A 19,085-nucleotide genomic window follows, 5' to 3' on the forward strand; every position below is an offset into this window, starting at 1 on the left:
CTGGGCAGTATAGGGAAAAGGAAACACAGTTGTAGATAGATAGATAGATATTTTGTTTAGGAACAAAAACAGTGAAGCGAAGCGAACACGAAGCAAAAACAGCAGAACTCCATCTGGCTCACACAGTTTCTCCAAGGGAGGGCTCACGTGCCTCCGCTCTTCATTCAAAGAATTGACATGTCAATTCTTTGAGTGGCAAGCGAAAGTGGATGCGCACGAGCCCTCCCTTGAAGAGGCTGTGTGAGACTGAGGCAGACGGAATCCCGCGCTGGAGAGTTCTGCTGCGGAATCCTGCTGCTTTTACTGTGTGTCTACTGGCCCTTACAGTGTAAAGCAGGAGCAGATTGAGCCGGCGGTGGGCAGATACTACAAGATGAGGTGGCTATTTGGCAGTTGGCTCTGAGGTGCAATGCATGCTGGGAAACGTTGTTTCCCAGTAGTCACCATCTTTGCTATAGGCGGCTTTTTGAAAAACTTGTAACTCAGGAACGGTGGCAGCTACAAAGACGGGAGACGGCTCAAATACTTTGGGAGCATCTCATTTTTTTTAGCTCTTGGGTTGAATACCCCTTTAATGATTTGTGTTCCCAAGTGCATTCAGCATAGCAGAAGATTCCTCAGACAAGACAGTCCCCAGCAGGCGCAGCTGTAAAAGTGTGTATAGTTCTGTATATACATGTATACATAACTTGTCCTATATTGCTCTGTATTGTCAGTAACCTGGAGAAGCACTTGAGGGATTGGAATAAATCTGATAAATGAGACAATGCTGGCACGTGACCCTGTTGTCATCAGCTTCTGGTTAATAGCCTTATACCCTGAAGTAACCGTATTTCCATCTGCATTGTTGTGCAAGGGTAAACTAAGTTCAACTTAAAGGGGTTGGCCACTTTATAGTAAAATAGGTCAGTACAAAGTATTAGTAAGTGTACTCACTGTATATACTGACAGCAGCTCCCTGTGTACCTCATAGAGCTAATATCAGACTCCCCTCCTCCAGGCTGGGCTGCCCTGCTCTGTTTTGTTTCAGTCCATAAAATGGCTGACATGGAGGAGCATGTGACCAGGCCCTGTCCACTGTGTCCTCCATAGACATATACAGGCTCAGTGGAGGACACTGGGGGGCGGGGCATGGTCACATGCTCCTCTATGTCAGCCATCTTATGGACCAAAACACCACAGAGTAGGGCAGCCCAGCCTGGAGGAGGGGAGTCTGATATTAGCTTTATGAGGTACACAGGGAGCTGCTGTCACTATATACAGTGAGTACACTTACTAATACTGTACACTGAGCAATTTTACTATAAAGTGGCCAACCCCTTTAAGTGTCTAATAACATCTATATAACATTATATAACATGTGGTTACTGAGTTCCTCTTGATCACAGAACATAAAACTCAGATGACCTTTTCTTTTACAACAGGGGCCCAAACACCTAATAGTTGCAAACACCAAAAGTGGCACAATAAGCTTGATGGTTGTACGTCACACTAGAAGGTTAATGCCGGATGTCAAAGTTTACAGTCCCCATTCCTTTATTCATTTTCAGACCACATGCTTAAAGGGAAACTATTAGCAGATTAGAAGGATCAAAGCTGCTGATATGTCTCTTAAGTGCACGCAGCACTAAGGATGATCCCTACCTTGATCCTCAGCACCATTTTTGAGAACTTTGTTGCTTATTAGATATGTAAATGAGGGGGTTTGGTACACTGGGGGCACCACCCTACCACCCTCAGTGCAACCATCCACCCCAGCCAGCCCACCCCTTCTAATGAATATTGTGACGCTTGCAGAGCGATGCCACTACAGAGCGCTGAATGAATATTCATTAGAAGTGGCGGGCCAAGTGAATTGGTGCACTGATGTGGTAGCCCCTCCCCAGTGCACCAAATTGCCTCTTATAATACATTATAAAGTTACCAAAGTTGCACTGAGGATCAAGGTAAATAAATTACCTTCATCCTCAGCGTCTGTACACTATAGGGACCTGCTAATAGATTCCCTGTGATAAAAAAAAAACAAAAAAAACTTTTGACATGTCACAGGGACCCCCACCAAGCAAAACATGCAGGGAGAAGTCCCCAATAGGGTGCTTCACTTTCTTGCTGTCAATCATATCCATCTAGTGGCCCCATAGTTTTATAATGCATCTGCACCTGGACAGACATTGAGGAGTGAAAGGCACTACCACTTGCTTCTCTCGTCTCTTTCTCACAATCAGTGAGCAGTGAAACCCCGACTGATCAAAACTTTTTTTCCTCAAAGTTTTTCATAATGACAGTGCCTATTTAATCTGCAGTCTAATCTCTTAGGGTCAGACTTTATTATGTGGTTGTGTTCTCCTACTAACATATTCTAGATGTGAGGTATGTGTGTACAGGAGCGTAGAGTTTGCTGTGCTTTGCTTTCTTTTTACACTTTCTTGTACACAGCCCATGTGATTCTCCCTATAAACTGCATTTTGTGTGTTTTCCTCCCTATCTACAGCCTTAGTAACCTGCCTTCCATGTATCCTCTCCCCACTGTCCACACTCTGAACTGCTTTGTACATCCACTTCCCCCTTTCATGCGGACATGTTTAACACTGAAATAAGGGAGAGGAAGCACACAGAGACCCTTAGACTGAATTTTTCTCACTCTCAGGACAGATAATATTATACACAGTCTGTAGAACTTATATGGGCACTGTCATTAGTAATAAAGGGGAAGCGATATACTATATCTTAGTGGGTATTTTCTATATGAAATACAGTTGTCGTGCCTGTTTAAAGCTCGATACGGCCCTCAGCTCATGGTATGCGCCCGAGACTGCACCTGTTATCATATTTGTGTTTCAAGTATATGTTTCTGCATTTGTCTGAGCTCTGTACCACTGTCCTACTCCTTCTGCTCTGCTGATTGATTTATCTGCCACATCCTTCTCTTGCATGCTGAGTTCCTTCTGGCCACTTTACAGTTAACCTCTCCAGGCATAAGATCAACTGGTGTAAGAAAGTTATATAGATTTGGAATTTACTTCTATTAAAAAATCTCAAGTCTTCCCATACTTATCAGCTGCTGTATGCCCTGCATGAAATGCTGTTTTATTAACATTCAGAAACAGTGCTCTCTGCTGCCATCTCTGTCCATGTCAGGAACTGTCCAGAGCAGCAGCAAATCCCCATAGAAAACCTCTCCTGCTCTGGACAGTTCCTGTCTCGGCCAGAGATGTCAGCAGAGAGCACTGTGTCTGAATGTAAATAAAACACTTCCTGTAGACCATACAGCAACTGATAAGTATGGGAAGACTTGAGATTTTTAAATAGAAGCAAATTACAAATCTATATAACTTTCCAATTCCGTTACAGATGTCCTTGCAGCATACATTACCTAGCAGGGCTTCTCCTCCGCTCCGTCTTCCTCCCCGGGTCCCACGGCGCAGCATCAGCTTCGGTACAGCCTGACTGAGCTGTCACACCACTCAACCAATCACTGGCCGCGCGGGACCGGGATGAAGACAGAGCGGAGGAGAAGCCCTGCTGGGTAATGTGGGCAATGCTCCAGGCAGATTGTCTCTTATTCCCCACCTGTGTAGCACATGGGCTGGATTGTTAAGGACCTGAGCAATGTTTAGCATAGAAAAAATGTTCTAGCTGCATTCCTAATGATGAAGAGGGTGGGGAGGAGGGACGGAGGGGTGGTGAAAAGTTAGGGCACAGATACTCCTGTTTTACTGCAAGATTAAAAGTTGTTTTTTAGGACAATAACTGCATCACCTGCTGAACGGACCTCAGGACAGATCTTGGATTAAAAGCAGCGTTTTAATCCAAAGGAGCGATGTCCGTGTGTGGTGCCGACCCCGGCTCAGCACTCGTTTGTTTTCGGCTGCAGCAGCCGAAAGCAAACGAGTGCCGATCTCATTGATCTTTGCTGTATAAGCAGAGAGAGATCAAAGTGTATATACTAGAAGTCCCCCAGGAGGAATAACCCTAACCCCAGGGGGGCTTCTAGTATATGTGTAAAAAAAAAAAAAAAAAAAAAGTATTGTTATAAGTTATAAGTAAAAAGCCCCCTCCCCAATAGTCTGAATCACCCCCCTTTTCCCAGGTTTTAAATAAAAGTAAATAAATAAATAAATAAAGATGATTGGTATCGCCGCGTGCGTAATCGCCCGAACTATTAATTAATCACATTCCTGATCTCGCACGATATACTGCGTAAACGCCCAAAAATCCCAAAGTGCTAAATTGCGAATTTTTGGTCGCATCAAATCCAGAAAAAATGTAATACAAAGCGATCAAAAAGTCTTATATGCGCAATCAAGGTACCGATAGAAAGAAAACATCATGGCGCAAAAAATGACACCTCACACAGCCCCATAGACCAAAGGATAAAAGCGCTATAAGCCTGGGAATGGAGCGATTTTAAGGAACGTATATTTGTTAACAATGGTTTGAATTTTTTACAGGCCATCAGATAAAAGGAAAGTTATACAAGTTATATATCGTTGTAATCGTAACCCCAGGGTGAATGGCGTAAAAGCAAATACCCCCCAAATAAAAGAAATGCGTTTTATTTTGTTTTTTTTTCAATTTCACCACACTTTAAATTTTTTTCTGGTTTCGCAGTGTACTTTATGCAAAAATTCAGCCTGTCATTGCAAAGTACAATTAGTGGCGCAAAAAATAAGGGCTCATGTGGGTCTCTAGGTGGAAAAATGCAAGTGCTATGGCCTTTTAAACACAAGAAGGAAAAAACGAAAACACAAAAACGGAAATTGGCCCCGTCCTTAAAGGGTTAAAGGGGTACCCCGCCGTAATTTCTTTTCTTCCAAATGTAATTTGCTTCTATTTAAAAATCTCAACTCGTCCAGTACTTATCACCTGCTGTTTGTCCTGCAGGAAGTGGAGCTTTCTTTTCAGTCTGACACAGTGCTCTCTGCTGCCACCTCTGTCTATGTCAGGAACTGTCCAGAGCAGGAGAGGTTTTCTATGGGGATTTGCTGCTGCTCTGGACAGTTCCTGACATGGACAGAGGTGGCAGCAGAGAGCACTGTCAGACTGGAAAGAATACACCACTTCCTGCAGGACATACAGCAGCTGGAAGGAAGACTGGAGATTTTTAATTTTTAAATACAAGTAAATTACAAACTTTCTGAAACCAGTTGAATTGAAGGAAAAAGATTTTCGCCAGAGTACCCCTTTAAGCTTTCCCCAGTAGGTTGTTTGATCCCCCCCCCCCCCCCGTTAAGTCTGTCTCCTTGTAGTCAGTCGGTCCTCTGTAGTGTTTGTCTATTAGAAGATTTTCTGCTATTATATTATAAGGTCACCAATTCTGCCTGTAATATATTCCACATGGATGTTACTAGGGAATAAAGTTTGCCCTCAGACTTGTGCGTCTTGTTGTGCCGGCCTCCTGGGGAACCATCCTACATCACAGCTGCTACTGGGCTCAAAGGACACTGCAAAGAAAAACCGCAAATGAAAAAAGGAGGGGCCCGGCACACAAAGGCCATATGTATTCTCAGTTTCAGCCATAAATTAGCACCTGCTATTGTTTGGCTTATGCTGCAAAAACACAACCAACTGCACATCCCGGCCACACAATGCAAGAACATAGAATACTAACCCTCAGCTGGGATGGGATATCAGGTTATGGCCCAAGGGAAAACTTATACTGATGGCCCTAAAAAACTATTCCTATTCCTCCTGATAATAACTGTGCATTACTCTCATCAATATGTGTCTCTGTATGGTCTGAGGGGGTTCTCCAGCAAAAATCTTTTTCTTTCCAATCAACTGGTTTCAGAAAGTTATATAGATTTATAATTTATCTCCATTTGAAAATCTCAAGTCTTCCCATACTTATCAGCTTCTGTATGTTCTGCAGGAAGTGGTGTATTCTTTCCAGTCTGACACAGCGCTCTCTGCTGCCACCTCTGATTGTGACAGAAAGTGTCCAGAGCAGGAGAGGTTTTATATGGGGATTTGCTGCTGCTCTGGACAGTTCCTGACACGGACGGAGGTGGCAGCAGAGAGCACTGTGTCAGACTGGAAAGAATACACCACTTACTGCAGGACATACAGCAGCTGATAAATACTGAAAGACTTTAGATTTAAAAATAGAGGTAAATAATAAATCTATATTACTTTCTGAAACCAGTTGATTTAAAAGAAAAAGATTTTCGCTGGAGTACCCCTTTTAACCCCTTAACGACCACGGGTGTATATTTACGACCTGAGATCGTTAAGGGAGTTCAGAGAGGGGCCGCGCGGTGACCCCGCTCTGAATCGCCGCGATCCCGGGTGCTTTATGCAGCCCGGGACTGCGGCTATTAGCGAGCACGGTCCCATCGCCATGCCCACTAATTAGCTTTTTAAATGCAGCTGTCAAAGTTGACAGCTGCATTTAAAATGCAGGCTTTTCACTTCTCTGGTGTCTATTTGGGGGGAGGGGGGTGGAATCGCTCACGCTTCTCCCCCCCGCGAGACATGGTCGCGGAGGAGTGATCCCCACATCTGAGCCGGGCCGGGGTCTGTGCCGTAATGGCGCTGATCCCAGGTCGGCACTCTATTGCTGCATAGATCTCAATGAGAGATCAAGGTGGATATACTAGAAGTCCCCCAGGGGGAATAACCCCAACCCCAGGGGGACTTCTAGTATGTGTGTAAAAAAAAAAAAAAAAAAAAAAATGAATGTGTTTTATTATTAATAAATATCCCCTCCCCTAATAAAAGTTTGAATCACCCCCCTTTTCCCATTTTATGAATAAAAATAAACAAATAAATAAAATAAATAAACATGTTTGGTATCGCCGCGTGCGTAATAGTCCAAAATATAAATTAATCACATTCCTGATCTCGCACGGTAAATGGCGTCAGTGCAAAATTGCGCATTTTTGGTCGCATCAAATCCAGAAAAATTGTAATAAAAAGTTTTTAAAAATTGCATATGCGCAATCAAGGTACCAATAGAAAGAACACATCATGGCGCAAAAAACGACACCTCACACAGCCCCATAGACCAAAAAAATCAACATGTTATTGCAAAGTACAATTAGTGGTGCAAAAAATAAGGGCTCATGTGGGGTTGTAGGGAAAAACTGCAACTGCTATGGCCTTATATACACAAGGAGGAAAAAGCAAAAACGCAAAAAAGGAAATTGGTCCGGTCTTTAAGGGGTTAAACTTCTCCAAAACGGTGAGGGGAAAAAAGATGGGATCCGGAGCTGCAGGGAGATATCAGCAGTTTTCCTTTAATGGCAGTGATATATGGGCACTCGCAGTAGAAACTTTATTATCAAGAGACCCTCCCAGCTACAGAAAGCAGAGAACCCCTGTAAATATCCTATAGGAGTACGCCCTGGCATCATGGCCCACCCCATCATACAGGGGGGAGCAAGGTAAGTATCTGGAGAGCAAGGTAAGTATATAACTGAATAGATACCAGGCCAATTCACCAAACTGGTGGTGGTGGCTAATTTTTATTCTGCCAACTTTTGACCCTTTTTATTTTAGCCTTCAATGTTTGTAGTATCCCCTCTCTCCTCTAGGGGCGCTGCAGAGCCAGTTTCCCCAGAGTTTACAGCTGTTTACTGCTGATTGGTACAGCAGGTTGTGAAGGTGGTCAGGGCCCCTTTTAAACCAAGACTGTCCAAGACAGCTCCCTTTAAGGGAACAACACACAGGACTGATCAACAGCAGATTTCTTGCTGCAAATTCACTGCGGATGCCTTGCCTGTAGTTACTATGAGAAGATGTGCTGGCAGCAGGACATCCCTCTGAGTATGTAAGGAGACTGCCCCGTTAACCCCCCACTGACTGGAGCATACTGCCGCAGTGCACTGATCAGCTGAGTGGTTAGCCCCCAAAGCAAGCCAGAGCGCGGAGCAGGTAATGTACTGTATGCTCCGGCCAGCGGAGGGTTAACGTGGCGGTCTCCTCACATACTGACTGACATGCCGCTGCGAGCACGTCTTCTCATAGAAACTACAGGCAAGGCATCCGCAGCGATGGTGGCCCGTGTGTTTGTACCCTAAGGGTCCTATTCCACGGAGCGATAATCGGCCGATCAACGATCATGTCATCGGCTGATCGTTTATTTAGGTTCAAACCTAAAATCATTGGGTACCGACCGCGAGTCGCTGCGTGGAATAGCGACTGACTATTTTACAAGCAGCATACATTACCTAAGCATATTGCAGGTCTTCTCCTGCGCTTCTTCTTCCTCCCGGTCTGGCGTGCGGAAGCAGCTTTGGTGCGGCCTGTCTGAGCTGACAGACTGCTCAGCCAATCACTAACCAGGACCGCCGCGGCCAGTGATTGGCTGAGCGGTCTGTCAGCTCAGACAGGCCGCACCGACGCTGCTTCGACCGCAAGGAAGAAGAAGCGCAGGAGAAGCCCTGCAACATGTGTAGGTAATGTATGCTGTTTAAACAAGGGCTGCAAGGACATCGGTAACGATGTCCCTGCAGCCCTCGCTAAACGATTATCGGGCCGTGTAATAGGCCCAGTAAACGAGCACCGAGCTAGCAGATCGGCGCTCGATTAATGATCGGGCCCCCATGGGACACTTAAGGGAATCGGTCCTTACAGCTGCAGACAGGTGCGGCACTTCACCTTCAAGGGAATAATGCAATTTAATAACTTTGCACATGGCCGTCAGCATGACTTGTTCTATCTCCCTGGTGGCTGGTACAGAGCTGACAGATTCCCTTTACGCCCAGGGCCAGCCCGGTCCCCGGTCTCTATCACGGCTATGGCTGCAGCTCTGGGCTTTGTTGTCCCTGTAGTCTCCGCTGCCCTCCTGACCCACTCTCCGTCCTCTGTCCGGACTTGCCCTCTCCGCTCCACAATGATTGACACCTCCGCTTGTGTATAAAAGTCGCCACGCGGGTCACGTGCGTTAACGACAGCCCGCCCACAGCGTTTGATTGGCCGGAGCGCCCCCTTTCCTCCCTCCCCCCCGGCTACGTCACAGCCCGATCAGCTGTTTGCAAACTGAGTTGTACAACAACAAAAGCTTCAGTCGGGAGGCGAGAGGCAGCAGTGAAGCGCACACCGCCCCGGGTCATTGTTCACACCTGGAGCCGCTATTATAACGCTGACAGGCCCTCACAACTACCTCAGTAACGTCACTGGATGCGGTAACGGCGGACGAGTAAGTAATTACCGGCTGGGTCAGTACACGGGGGGAACGGGAACTTTCTCGGCGTTTAGGATAGAGCGTCAGCCGTGCGTTATAACGGTGTGAGCGTTTGTTAGAGAGCGCCGGTGCGGGGGCCGCTCTCTCCGTGCTCTCCGCTAGTAGCTGCCCCTTTCCTTTGTGTGACATCCATGACGTTGTGGGACCGAGTGGTTTATACCAAGACTCCGCCCCCTCCTACTACTCCCTGCCTATGGCGCGCGCTTTAAGCGGTGACGTCACGGCCTCTCAGCAGTGACGTCCGCAACTAAGCCCCGCCCACCAGAATTTGCCCCTTAGTGAACTTCACAAAGTTATTGTTACACCTTGAGGGGATCATTCCCTGCTGGTGCCTGATGTATAAGTGTTATTGTATGTCCTAAACTGCTGGAACTTGTAGTGCCACAGCGGGGAGGGATTATATTGTTGTCAGAGATTAGGACAGGCTGGAAGCACTTGTTTCCTTGGCAGCGGGTGAGCACAGGGCAGATAGACTCCTTTGGCTTTATTCCCGGAAAAGTTGCGGAGAAGAGTGAACTAACTGATGCAGGAAAGCACAAGTACTATTTATAGATAGAGGATAACAATGGCGCTCACCTGACATATTATTAGATGGATGTACATGTACTGTAGGTGTATCGTTTGTGTATGGATGTACATGTACTCTAGGTGTATTGTCCGTGTGTTTGCGTATGGATGTACATGTACTGTAGGTGTATCATCCGTGTGTATGTGTGTTTGTGTATGGATGTACATGTACTGTAGGTGTATTGTATGTGTGTATGGATGTACATGTACTGTAGGTGTATCGTCCGTGTGTTTGTGTATGGATGTACATGTACTGTAGGTGTATCGTCCGTGTGTTTGTGTATGGATGTACATGTACTGTAGGTGTATCGTCCGTGTAGACCAGGATGGGGAACCTTCGACCCTCCAGCTGCTGCAAAACTACAATTCCCATCATGCCTGGACAGCCAAAGCGAAGCTTTGGCTGTCCAAGCATGATGGGAATTGTAGTTTTGCAACAGCTGGAGGGCCGAAGGTTCCCAATCCCTGGTGTAGACATTGTGTGTGTGTGTGTGTGTATACAGGGCAGTTATAAGGCAATTTTTTTTTTGGGGGGGGGGTATGTTAGGAAGAAGCAATGTGTGTACTGTAGCATAGAGATAAACAGAAAAAGCCAGCTTACCCTCTTCACTATTGCTTCCTAGCTCGGACTCTCACTCCAACAGGTGCCACGAGATGCATCCAACAAAATTGTGAGTCCAGCTTCCAGCAAATAGTTGCAAAATGGATTTATTCAAAAACCTTCGTCCCCGTACACACACTGCAGTCTGCTCCCAACAAGACGCCTACGCGTTTCAGCTGCGGTAAGCAGCCTTAATCATGGCTAAACTTCATGGGGCAATGCCGCTCTAAATAGCTGTAGTGTGATGGTGCACGTCATCAGCCTGGTGCGTCGCAGCAGCGATGACGGTAACACACATCACCTGCAAACTAATGAACAAATCACCCGTGAAGTGAATAGACCGTGTAGTTAATATCAACAAACATAATAAAAACAACACAAAGGTAACTGTTGATTCCCACCATCGCTACTACTAATACAATCATATAGTTATGTTAAATGTAGCATAGGCACCAGGGAGAATGCATGATTAAATGCGGGGTAGAAAGCCGTGGATAGAGGGCAGTTCACATTACATATTAAGGGCGGATCAAAATAACGCAGGGAGATGGAATCCACTATTTAACACGTCAAGTGCCACTCAATAGTATATAAGTAATTCCTTTCTTAGATTCATACCCTGTGGATAGCAAGTATCTAAGCGAAACATCCAGAAGGCTTCTTTATCCTTTAAAGTCCTCTGGATGTCTCCTCCCCTGACAGTAGTGTACACCTTCTCTATGGCAAAAACACGGAAGTACTTTGTAGAACCCTGGTGTACATCAATAAAGTGTCTGGATGCTCCTGATAAAGTCCTTCCTCCAGGTCGTTCGATATCATGTAAGTGTTCACATACACGCGTTTTCAATTTGCGTGTGGTGCAGCCTACATAAAATATGTTGCAATGAATGCACTGGACAATATAAACTACATTGTAGCTATTGCAGTTCAAAAAAGACTTGATCCGGTACTTTTGTTTCCCAGAAGTGTCAGAGAAATCGTTACGTGTGGTTACGAACATGCATGTTTTACATGGGTGATGACCGCATTTATGAAACCCAGTAGTGGATAACCAGGTTGAGTTATTTTGTTTTCTCCTCGCTGGCATCGAAGGAGAGAGTGCATCGCCCAGTGTTCTGGCTCTCCTGGACACAACATTAATGCCCTGTGACAATATAGTGTCCATGAGAGGGTCTTGCCTCAAGATTGGTAAATATAAATTAACAATTTTTCTTATCTGAGAGAATTGTGAACTGAATCTGGTGACCATGGTTAATTTTTGTGTATGATTTGTGTGAATGTTCCTGTTCTTTTTTAATAGCTCATTCCTGTCTCTTGTATCTACCTTCATCTCTGCTCTTTCAACCATCCATTTTTTATAGCCTCGTTGTGTTAGACGTTGTTTACATGTTTGTTTTTCTTTGAGATATGCCTGTTCCTGACTACAGTTCCTCCTCATGCGCAACAATTCTCCAACTGGTATAGATTTGATAGTGTGTGGGGGATGACTGCTATTGGCATGTAGGGTGGTGTTCCCTGAAATTGCTTTTCTGTGATTGGCAGTATGTATAATATGTCCAGGTATGCCTTCTAATGTTAAATCCAAAAATGCTGGATTCCAGATCTCATTTCCTTTATTAAAATGGCCACCTGGTTTCTGATGACCCACAACTTCTTTTTCTGCTCCAGCAATTTTTATTTACAGATTAGCGGAGTATCGATGGGGGCTAAATATTCCCCCTCGCTCGCAAACCTCACTATGTCCTTCTGGGAAGACAGGTACATTTATTCAGTGTCCAATCCCTTTCTCCGCTCCATACGATGGTATGGGAGGTATATTGATGACCTCCTCATCGTATGGAGCGGAGAGATGTCTGACTTGGACCTGTTTCTGGAGTATGTCAATTCCAATACGTGGAACTTACAATTCACAGCTGATATTCATCAAAATACCATCGCATTTTTGGATTTAACATTAGAAGGCATACCTGGACATATTATACATACTGCCAATCACAGAAAAGCAATTTCAGGGAACACCACCCTACATGCCAATAGCAGTCATCCCCCACACACTATCAAATCTATACCAGTTGGAGAATTGTTGCGCATGAGGAGGAACTGTAGTCAGGAACAGGCATATCTCAAAGAAAAACAAACATGTAAACAACGTCTAACACAACGAGGCTATAAAAAATGGATGGTTGAAAGAGCAGAGATGAAGGTAGATACAAGAGACAGGAATGAGCTATTAAAAAAGAACAGGAACATTCACACAAATCATACACAAAAATTAACCATGGTCACCAGATTCAGTTCACAATTCTCTCAGATAAGAAAAATTGTTAATTTATATTTACCAATCTTGAGGCAAGACCCTCTCATGGACACTATATTGTCACAGGGCATTAATGTTGTGTCCAGGAGAGCCAGAACACTGGGCGATGCACTCTCTCCTTCGATGCCAGCGAGGAGAAAACAAAATAACTCAACCTGGTTATCCACTACTGGGTTTCATAAATGCGGTCATCACCCATGTAAAACATGCATGTTCGTAACCACACGTAACGATTTCTCTGACACTTCTGGGAAACAAAAGTACCGGATCAAGTCTTTTTTGAACTGCAATAGCTACAATGTAGTTTATATTGTCCAGTGCATTCATTGCAACATATTTTATGTAGGCTGCACCACACGCAAATTGAAAACGCGTGTATGTGAACACTTACATGATATCGAACGACCTGGAGGAAGGACTTTATCAGGAGCATCCAGACACTTTATTGATGTACACCAGGGTTCTGGAAAGTACTTCCGTGTTTTTGCCATAGAGAAGGTGTACACTACTGTCAGGGGAGGAGACATCCAGAGGACTTTAAAGGATAAAGAAGCCTTCTGGATGTTTCGCTTAGATACTTGCTATCCACAGGGTATGAATCTAAGAAAGGAATTACTTATATACTATTGAGTGGCACTTGACGTGTTAAATAGTGGATTCCATCTCCCTGCGTTATTTTGATCCGCCCTTAATATGTAATGTGAACTGCCCTCTATCCACGGCTTTCTACCCCGCATTTAATCATGCATTCTCCCTGGTGCCTATGCTACATTTAACATAACTATATGATTGTATTAGTAGTAGCGATGGTGGGAATCAACAGTTACCTTTGTGTTGTTTTTATTATGTTTGTTGATATTAACTACACGGTCTATTCACTTCACGGGTGATTTGTTCATTAGTTTGCAGGTGATGTGTGTTACCGTCATCGCTGCTGCGACGCACCAGGCTGATGACGTGCACCATCACACTACAGCTATTTAGAGCGGCATTGCCCCATGAAGTTTAGCCATGATTAAGGCTGCTTACCGCAGCTGAAACGCGTAGGCGTCTTGTTGGGAGCAGACTGCAGTGTGTGTACGGGGACGAAGGTTTTTGAATAAATCCATTTTGCAACTATTTGCTGGAAGCTGGACTCACAATTTTGTTGGATGTACTGTAGCATAGAGCAGTGTCTTCATATCGGGGCTCCCCGACCAAATAATGTTCTGCAAAATGCAAAAAAATTCAGGTATTCAGTGACTGTCCCATTTCTCTCCATCCGGCCCGGACCTCCATGATGATTTCTTGTATCTAAGATTCATCTCTTCAGAACCTGCCAGACAAACATCTTAGGCTGCATTCCCACGTTCCGTGATCCTGACGGATCACGGACGTGGAATGCATGTACCGGAGTCCCCCCGCGCCCGGACAGCATCTGTAATTAGATGCTGGGAGCGGGGGAGACTGTATTCATAAGCGCCGCGCTGTAGTAACAGCACCATGCGGCTGATTCTTCATTACACCGCGGCGCTTATGAATACAGTCTCCCCCGCTCCCAGCATCTAATTACAGATGCTGTCCGGGCTCGGGGTGACTCCAATACATGCATTCCACGTCCGTGATCCGTCAGGATCACAGAACGTGGGAATGCAGCCTTAGGATCCGTATTTTTCCAGCAACTTTTTTCCTGTAGGCTCCCAAAGTGTAGTAATTTCATTTTTTTTTTTTGTTTCATGTGCAGAAAAGTGAGTAGGTATGTGGGTTGCCCCAAGCACATAGGATCTTCTGCTATGTCCTCCACATAGTAATGCCTTATGCTGTGCCATCCATATAGTAATATTGGGGGAGATTTATCAAACATGGTGTAAAGTGAAACTGGCTCAGTTGCCCCTAGCAACCAATCAGATTCCACCTTTCATTTTTCAAAGAGTCTGTGAGGAATAAAAGGTGGAATCTGATTGGTTGCTAGGGGCAACTGAGCCAGTTCCACTTAACACCATGTTTGATAAATCTCCCCCATCTCCCCCATGTTCCCTGTTTTGCCTCCATAGTAATGACCACCTGTGCTGTGCCTCCATGTAGTAATAATGTCTCCTGCTTGTACCCTCCATATAGTAGTAATGTCCCCCCGCTGTGCCCTCTATATAGTAATCATGTCCCCCGTTCTGTGCTCTCCATGTAGTAATAATGTCCCTGTGCTGTGCCCTCCGTATAGTAATTATGCCCCCTGCTGTGTTCCATATGGTAATAATGCCCAATGCTGTGCCCTCCATATAGTAATAATGTCCCCCTGCTGTTCCCCCATAGAGTAATAATGCCCCCTGGGCTGTGCCCCCATATAGTAATAATGCCTTCTGCGCAGTGCCTCAGTAGTAATAATGTCCCCCCGGCATTGCCCCAACATATAAAAACCATTATACTCACCTAATCCAAAAATGGAGCCTGTCTTTCTTTCCTCTGGCTGTGAGCTGTCAGGAGGGATCCTCCAGCAGGCCCAGCAATGTGACGTCATGGTGCCTGCTGGAGAGATCCTTTTCTGTTCTGTACTGCTGCTGGCACCCCGTATGTATTGTGTATCATCAGGGTAGGCAGAGTGTGTGTATCAATCTGTCTATCTATCTATCTATCTCACCAGGGTAGGCATTGTGTGTATATATCATCAGGGTAGGCAGTGTATGTGTGTGTGTGTGTATATATATATATATATATACACACATATTTATATAATCTCACCAGGGTAGGCATTGTGTTGTTTGTCTGTATAACCTGCAGCTTGATCCACCTCCTCACTTTCCTTGTATGCTCTTGGACAGGTATGTGAACAGTTTGTTCTCGGTGACAGCAGACAGAGTAAGCAGGTTGTTATTGTCACTGACAAGTGTTTGTATTTCTTGTGACGTACAAACATTCTCTGCTTCCAGCTCTACTTTTCCTCCTTTAGTATTATAGTCTCTTTCGCAGACCTCCAGCAAAACTACAACTCCCAGCATGCCCTCACAACCAGCAATCAGCTGATAAACGCGCTAACACAGCTCTTTGGCTGACCGCTGTCCGCAGCTCACCTCCTCATGTAATAGGGTTGTGCAGCTGACGGATGATTAAGACAAAGGGCCACCAGCCCGGCCTGCACCATCATTGAGCTGTATAATAGGCGTTCTACATGAGCTCTGATGTAAGAGATTTATTCCCTCATACTGGTTTATAGTGCGGGTTGGGCCATGTAATTCGGGCAGATTCCCATTCCTATCTACAGTATAATAATAATAATAATAATTAATAAATTTTTATTTATATAGCGCCAACAGATTCCGCAGCACTTTACAATTCTGGGGGTGCATACATAGACAAAAATCAGACATTACAGAGATCTACATATAGTTATCCATACATGAGGAGTGAGATCCCTGCTCGCATGCATGAGCTTACAGACTATTAGGAGGGGGTGCGAGACAAAATGGCAGAGGGGCAAAGTCCTTCCTTTTTAGCATGGTCCGGTGTACACAAGATGAGGAATAACTAAGAGATCTCGAAATCCCAGCTTAATAAAGTGGTGAGCAGCTTTTGGTTGATGATCTGTTATAGCTGTGGCATTTGGTTGATGATCTGTTATAATGCCATAGCTGTGGCATTGACAGTGAGAAATGGGAGACAGCTCTGTATACAGTACGGTGGCCAAGCTGGGTTACTGCCACTGGGCTCCCACAATTGAATAAGGGCTGAGCTGCAGTAACTCAGCCTGGCCACTGCACAGTGTACAGAGCTGTCTGCTTCCTGCTCTTGTTCACTGTGCATACATTTGCCACAAACCTTTTAATCAGTCGCGGTGCCAGGTATTGGTACCCCACCAACCCAGTCAGCCTGCTTGCTTGTTTATTGTGTGGACTAATGATGCACTGAAGGGGCCGCATGGTGAAGGCTTAGTAAATGAGCTCCGAACTCTGATTAATTGCTGTGTGCTGGACCTTAAAGTGTCACTGTTGTGTTTTTTTTTTGCAGAAATCAATAGTCCAGGCGATTTTAAGAAACTTTGTAATTGGGCAAATATGCCATTATCTGCATTTAAAAAGACTTTCCCGAGCGCACCGCCCCCCCCCCCCCCCCCCTCTCATCCACTGCTCATTATCAGGAAATCTCAACTCTTTTACATCAGTTGAGCTCTGTGTAACCTATGGAGGGGGGAGGAGGAAGGAGGGAGATTAGTCCCCAGCAGAGAACAAAGGATTACACAGTGGGACCTGTGTGAAAGCCGGTATTCAGAGGTCAGTGCTGACTTCAGAGGAGATAGCCCGGTGATATAGCTGTAAACTCTTTGTTGTCCTGTTTTAGTGTCTCATCCCCCTCCACCCCTCACCTCTCCATAAGAGAACCATGAAGACAGGGGGGAGAGCTTCAAACTGCTTTTTCATGATAAAAATGCATTTTTTGGCTAATAAACCCTAATACAAAGTTTCTAAAAATCGCCCGTACTATTGATTTCTGCAAAAAAATTTAAACGACAGGTGCACTTTAACCTCTGCATACTAGGGACACCCTCACAAGCTGTGGGGACCTCCTACTCCCCTTCATTCCAGCCCCTTCGCTCAGATTAATTGGAGTGCGGGGAGCTACGTGCTGCATCCAACTTCATCAGCCACTAGTAATCCAAATGCTGAACGTTCAGGCTTCAGCATGCTCCCAGTTGCGCCCATCTCTAGTGTTCACAATTCAAGATCAGTAGTCTTAGGGCATGCCTGGAAAGAGCTTCCCAAACCTTGGCACTAGGGATGGTCCAAAACTGCCGAGGTTCGGGTTTGTATGAACCCGAACTCTCGGTAATGATTCCCGCTGTCTGCCCGCTCTGTGGAGAGGGTGGATACAGCAGGAGGACCGCCTGGAAAACTGGGATACAGCCTACGGCTGTGGCTGTATCCCAGTTTTCCAGGCGGTCCTCCAGCTGTATCCACCCTCTCCACGGAGCGGGCAGACAGCGGGAATCATTACCGAGAGTTCGGGTTCGTACGAACCCGAACCGAACTTTGTTCGGACCATCCCTACTTGGCACCTCCTACCCCCGGCATGTTGAGGCCCCATTAGATACGGCTTCATACAGAGCAGTCGATATATTATAAATGCTGATTGTAATGCGGCCACCATGTGGTATTGCAGTATTGGTCACTAGACGCCAGGGACCTAAATTGACAAACCATGTAAAGTGCTATACAAATAAAAACATTATTATTATAGCCCACACATAATAGTGCCATGCAGTGTCCAAGTGGTAGTGCCATATAATGTGTAAAAATGTAAAAATATTTTACAAAACCTAAACTAAAAAAAGCCAAATGACAAGCAAATATTGTTGCCATAAATGTAAGAATAGTGCACAAGAGTGCCAGAACATGCAGTAGGCAAATAACTGAGAGGTAATAAAGTGTGCAAATAGGGCCACTGCACGCTATATACCATGTCAGATAATACCCTGTGTGTGATACAGCATGTTACTGACAGCTGGGGAGAGGGAGGCGGCAGATCGGGGGGGGGGGCTCATAGCAGCCTGGAGTACAGTGTTTTATTAGGGTTGTTTGTTTTCTACTTATTTCTCTGTTCATATATTTTATGTTTTGTGGTTTTATTGTTTTTTTTGTTTGTTTTTTTATACATTGAGGTGATTTATTTTTACCCTGTTTATGCCGCTCTATTTACGCCTGGCTGCAGCCACAATCCTAATATAGCTCGGCAGAAGTTTCCTGAAAATACATGTCCCCCTCCTGGGTGGTAGCAGTGAGCTTGTTTGTCTCTCTAGTCCAGTGTTTATAAGGAATGGCGTATGTGAATGTCTGGCATGCTTCGGTTAAAGTGGTTATCCAGTGCTACAAAGACATGGCCACTTTTCCCCTCTCTTGTCTCTCGTTCAGGTGCCGTTTACAATTAAGCTCCATTTACTTCAATGGAACTCAGTTTGAAACCCCACCCAATCTGGAGACGAGAGGGGGAAAAGTGGCCATGTTTTTGTAACGCTGGATAACCCCTTTAACTGCTCCATAGGCACCACCATGCTAGTCTATAACTAGTGGGGCTTTTCCAGCACTGCCCCAAGGTGTATGGGCATCTAAAAGCAGAGAACATGGATGTAAATGAGCCCATGGCTAGATAGGGCTTCTCACCATGATCCTGGACATCTCTTCTTTTTTGTTAGGGTCCATTTACACAGAAAGATTATCTGACAGATTATCTGCCAAAGATTTGAAGCCAAAACCAGGAACAGACTATAAACAGAGATCAGGTCATAAAGGAAAGCCTGAGATTTCTCCTCTTTTGAAATCCATTCCTGGTTTTAGCTTCAAATCTTTAGCAGATAATCTGTCAGATAATCTTTCTGTGTAAATGGACCCTTATGCTAAGTTTACACGAGGCGATTATTGGCACGATCGTACAATTAACGATTTCGAAGT

The 19,085-nt window shown here is 45.1% G+C and overlaps 1 protein-coding gene across 1 annotated transcript in view; it reads left to right on the forward strand.

Moving 5' to 3' along the window:
• Positions 1-8,897: 8,897 nt before the first annotated feature.
• Positions 8,898-19,085, forward strand: part of TP53INP1 (tumor protein p53 inducible nuclear protein 1) — a 25,691-nt gene continuing 15,503 nt past the window's right edge. Inside the window, exon 1 of the mRNA XM_069957312.1 lies at positions 8,898-9,142. The gene's annotated coding sequence lies outside the window, so the exon portion shown is untranslated. The remainder of the gene's footprint in view (positions 9,143-19,085) is intronic.

The sequence above is a fragment of the Dendropsophus ebraccatus genome, chromosome 2, assembly GCF_027789765.1.
Source record: "Dendropsophus ebraccatus isolate aDenEbr1 chromosome 2, aDenEbr1.pat, whole genome shotgun sequence".
NCBI lineage: Eukaryota > Metazoa > Chordata > Amphibia > Anura > Hylidae > Dendropsophus > Dendropsophus ebraccatus.